Raw genomic sequence first — 5,277 nt, forward strand, 5'->3', positions numbered from 1 at the left:
CATATGGTGATAATTGAAATAGTAAAAATAAGAAAAGAATGCACTTAAAGATGCAATAAATTAAGTCACTTAATGTATACTTTGCTAACAAGTTTTTGCTCCCGCAATAATTTCCTTTATAACGAAGTGTAAAATGCAAAAATTGTCACCTTATATCCTAATGGTGGGCAAATATGTTAGCATTACTCGTGCATGTCAGTTGAAATAGAACAGCAAGAACACTAATATGATTGAAGAACACTGCTTGTTTATGCATGTACAACTAATATGATTGAATATGAAATTGAATTTCTATAAGATATAAATAACAAATTGGAAAGAAAATTGTGAGAAGCATTAACTTTTACCTTCCTGGTTCATATTTGCTTTAAAGCAGTGTCAAGTCTGAAGCTGATCGGACTTAAGGGATCCAAATCCTACCCAACATAGTGCCTGTAGAAAAGACAAGAATTATAAAGTTCCCAATATAAGAGGCATCATTAACTACCTAAAGGACTTGTGACAAAGTAGACTTTAATTTAGTGGAAATTTTCTTTTGATAAAGCTCAAAATAATTGATAAGTGAAGGTTATTCCAAATATCATACTTTATGTTCCTCTGCAGAAGTTGAATCTTAGAGATTGGCTTAATATAAGGACTTGCAAAATTCTTCATATTTTCTTAAAAATTCTTTTTTATTTTGAATAAATTATTTTATAATAGCTTTACTACTCATTTACTTTCTCAATAGTTGTAATAAAGAATAGAATTAAGAGTTTTACTCTTAATTTTAAAGTTAGGGTAAAATAGGGTTTTTGCATATTTTGATAGTGTGATCAATTGATAAGGTATGTGTACTAAATTTGGTGGTTAATAGTGAGTTTTATATAAGAGGAAGTGTGTGATTAGAAGTGTTATTAATAAGTTAGTGAATCATAAGTTAAAACACAAGTATGCGAGAGTTAAGGAAAATCGGCTTGAACCGACGTGCACCGTTTGCTACCGATTGAGTACACCACTTGAACACTACTTTATTACCTTAATCTCCTTACTTTTATTTCAGCTAATCACCCCTAAAATATCCTCCAAAGCAGCCGAAATTTTGGGCTAAAAAAAAGGAAAGAAAAGAAAAAAATAAGAAAACATCTTATGGTGCCAAGTGTTGGAAAGTTAGGGATGGTTGACCAAAACAACTTCTTTCTTCTTATCTTCCATTTTGGCTCCTTGTCTTCCTCATTTCTTCATGTGGCCATGAGCAAGAAAGAAAGAAAAAGAGAGAAAAACAACTTTAACTCCAATCTTGATTCTTTCTTGTTGAGTTGAAATCACACAAATCAAACCGATTAAACTTACCTCTTGGTGCTTAGGAAGCTAGGAGTGGTGAAAATCTTGGGAGAAAGTGGTTGGTTCTTCACTTAGCAACAAGTTTTGGAAGGTATAAGGCTCAGACTTCCTTTTCTCTTGCTTAATCTTGCTAAGTTTGGTATAGAAGCTTTTAATCTTGGTTTGCTATGGTTGATTTTCTAGTTTTTGATGGTGTAGTGGAATTTTCAGCTAGGGTTTGCATTTTTCAGTTTTGATTATTGTTGTTTAACTAGTAAATGATGTTACTGAGCTTGGAAATGGAACTTGTGAAGTGATTATGGGCTTGATTGTGACTTTGTAGAGTTAAAAGTTGAATTTCCAACATTTGGTAGGTTCTGTCCTGTTTTTGGAATCAATTTGGGCTGCGAATTTCTCTATATTTTAGACTGAATTAGCTTTTGAACAAAACATGAAAGTTATAGGGATTTGAGTTAACTTTCTACCTGCAAAATTCCAGATCAATTGGATCATTTTAGCTTATGATTTGGCCAGAGCACTCCTGACTGCACAAAAACTTCTAATATTTCTTGTTTTTTATGTGCTTCTGACCGTCCATTTTTTATCCTGAAAATACGAGAACTGGATATTGATGTCTTCATAGAAAATGTACGTCTATGTCTTAGCTTCAAAACGCCATAAAATTTACCTCAATCTGATATACCTAACTACAGTTATGACCAAAACACCGAAAGATGACAAATCTAACATTTATAAGTTCTTCTTTAAACTGGTTTCCAACTTTGGTCCTTGGTGATAAGTTATTATTTGGTTTGTTTGGTTGGTTTTGAGGTCTTGAATAGATGAATGTTGTTGGTTATCACTTGTGGTTGAATTGGAGGTTTGTTGGCTTGTGAATCCAAATTGTATTTGGATGGAAAAATGGATAAATACAAAGGACATGCTGCCCAACTTTTCGCTCGAAGGATAAGCGAGTAAACTTGAAACTTGAGCGACGATTTGAAGTCGAAGTGAATTTGGATTGTTTATGGTAGTCAAGTTACCGTTAGTAGAGGTATATGAGCTGAAATTTGGCCAAAACTCGTACCCTTTAAAAGGCGAAAGTAGCGACCACTAAAAATATATTTTCCTCATCTTTTAGACCCAAATGCGAATTCCAAAGTTTTAATCGCTTCGTTATCAATATTAAAAGAGCGAGCATGAATTTTCTAGAGTTTGATAAGTAACATGAATACTTCCTAAATGAGTTTCAGTTACTTGATTTTCTTTAAACGAAACTCCTAAGTTTCGAACCCTAGTTGATTTCAAACTCATAAATGATGTTTTATCGCAGATTTGGATTCCAAACAAGGAGTTGCACCTGAGCGTGATCCTAAGAAGCACTAAGTTTTGGTGAGTGCTTCCAAATACCTGATTGAACCTGATACTTGTTTTAAATGCTTGACCAATGTGGTTGGATGATATTTGATTGGTTTGGTCGGGTAAGGGTGTACTTTATCGCACTTGCCCTAATGTGATATATTCTTATTCCTTGGTTACAATTGATTTGATATACATGAATATGATTTGCATCCTGTCTGAAATTCCAGAAACCCCGTGGCTAGTTAATCGAGTCGAGCCGGTAAGGGGTTGGTCGATTAAATAACGAATCCTGGGTTTCTAGTTTTGTCGAGTGAAATGATATCTCCTCGACTAATCGGTATACTCGAGTATTACCACACGTGTTTATCTTGGCGTTCAAGCCCGGTAAAGGGGTTGAATGGTGGACGGAGATTGGCGTTAAGTGGGGCACTACTGGACTGATTACTTAAAAGTTGATGGAATGTCAACTACTCCTTGATCAAGCTATGGTGGAGCTATATTTGCAATAGCGGCTGTATCCTTTTACTTGACATGTTAAATATCCAGTGATTGACTTTACGAAGTGTTATTACTCATTTTCTTGACTTGTTATACTCGTTACTTTACTACTTTGATACTTTCACTTTGAATTAATGGTCAACTTGCTATTTGAAATCTCACTGAGATTTAGCTCACTCTATTAGATTTGTTTTCCTTACAGGGGGTACGAGCGAGGGCGTGAGCATAGTCTAGTTTTTGAAATTTTGTGATTGTACTCGCACTAGTGCTCGACTAGAGTTGAATGTATCTGGAATTCATATCTTTTGTTATATTTGGGATAGTATGAATGTTTGGAATAGAAATGAATGTACATGTACGTTCTAATCTTGGGAACTGTTACTTCATTTACTTTTAAGGTTGTGAACTATTTTATTTGATGTACATGAGAGTGAATCCTGGCGAGAGCTAGGCAGATGGTCCGCTAAACCCTGGGCTACGCTCTAGGGGGAGGTGGGGTCGTCACACTTAAGGTACTCCACAGACCAATCATCTACTCAATGAAACACGAGTTAAAGACCAAGAAAATGAAAATATAAGAGATGAAAATGCAGATCAGGAAAACCAAAACAAAATAAACAAGAACCACGGCCAAGAAAAGAAGATAAATGTTACAAACCAATAAAAGAAACAACTCAATGTTCAGAAAAACCACTGAATCCCATAAAACGCAAATTGAAATGAAGTAAACAAAAAACTAAATAAAAAAACAAGAACCAAAAAAAGGGAACAAGCAAAACACATATTCAATGACAAAAAAATTGAAAAGTGGAATGTAGTCGAATCAGTATCTTCATCTTCACAGTTGAAAAGTGAAAACGAAACAAATAAATAAGAACCAAAAAAAAGGAACAAGCAAAACACAGATCCAGTGATAAAAAAAACTTAAAAGTGGAAGGCAATAAAATCAGTAGATTCATCTTCATATTTGAAAGTAGGAAAGTGCAGATTGGGGAAACAAAAGCCAAAGGCTCAAAATATTAGCACAAACAAGACACAAACATTGAATCCTCGGTGAAATCGACCAAGAGAAAGAAAAATAGCTGCAAGAAATCTAGCGGGCGCAAGAAAGGGAATGCTTGATCCAAAACCACAATAGAGTGAAATGGGCAAAACGAAAAATGGTAGAGGATAGACAAAATTCCCAACCCAAATGACCAGAAGAGACATCATTTCCGATTGAACCAAACAATGGATACAATTAAGTGTATAGGCCCAATCCACGAAGTAATTAGAACAGCTCAGAAGATTACTCCATTAAGGAAAGGAATCTGGAAACTTTTTCTAGAGACCATTGAGACGTGAAGACGACACACAAAAGAGGAAAACACCAAATCATGCGTAGCTCACGTGGCTAGATCATCAATAATAAAGTAGAAAAAATGAAACTACTAAAAACATGCTCATAGCACGTGACGACCATGAAAAACCTTGAAAAATAATACCCTTTGACTCGTTTTAATAATAATAATAAGGGTTATTATCACTTTACCTCCTTAAACTATATCACTACTATCAGTTTTACTAGTAACGTTATCTTTTAATTATTTCACCCCCATAAGTAATTCAACTCAACATATTAAGAAATTTTGGACAAAAATACCCTTTTATTCTATAGCATTACTACATTGTTATTATTACTTTATTCCTTTAAATTATAGTGATATAATCGATTTAATTCCTAACATTATTTTTTTGACATTTTACTTCATCATTAATCTAACTACTATGGTAAAAAAAATTTAAAATATATTTACCCTTATATATATAATTAAAAATAAAAAATGTAGAATGATTATTCTTTTTTTTTCACTTTAAGAGATCCAAAAATATAAAAATAAAAGAATTTTCTCAAATTTCTTTTTTCACACTTATTAATACTATGAAAAGAAAAAGAGATAGGAAAGAAGGAGACAGAAAATTAGATTTTGCAAAGAAAAAAAATTTAACATTACCGTATTAATTTAAGGTTGTTGGAATTAGGATTGAAATCTGGTGGTAAACAGTAAAGTGAAATAATTTTAAAATAATAAAAATATTTAATTCTTTCTTATTTATATGTTCTAAAAAAAGAAT

The sequence above is a fragment of the Coffea eugenioides genome, chromosome 8 (genome assembly GCF_003713205.1).
Source record: "Coffea eugenioides isolate CCC68of chromosome 8, Ceug_1.0, whole genome shotgun sequence".
Lineage (NCBI taxonomy): Eukaryota > Viridiplantae > Streptophyta > Magnoliopsida > Gentianales > Rubiaceae > Coffea > Coffea eugenioides.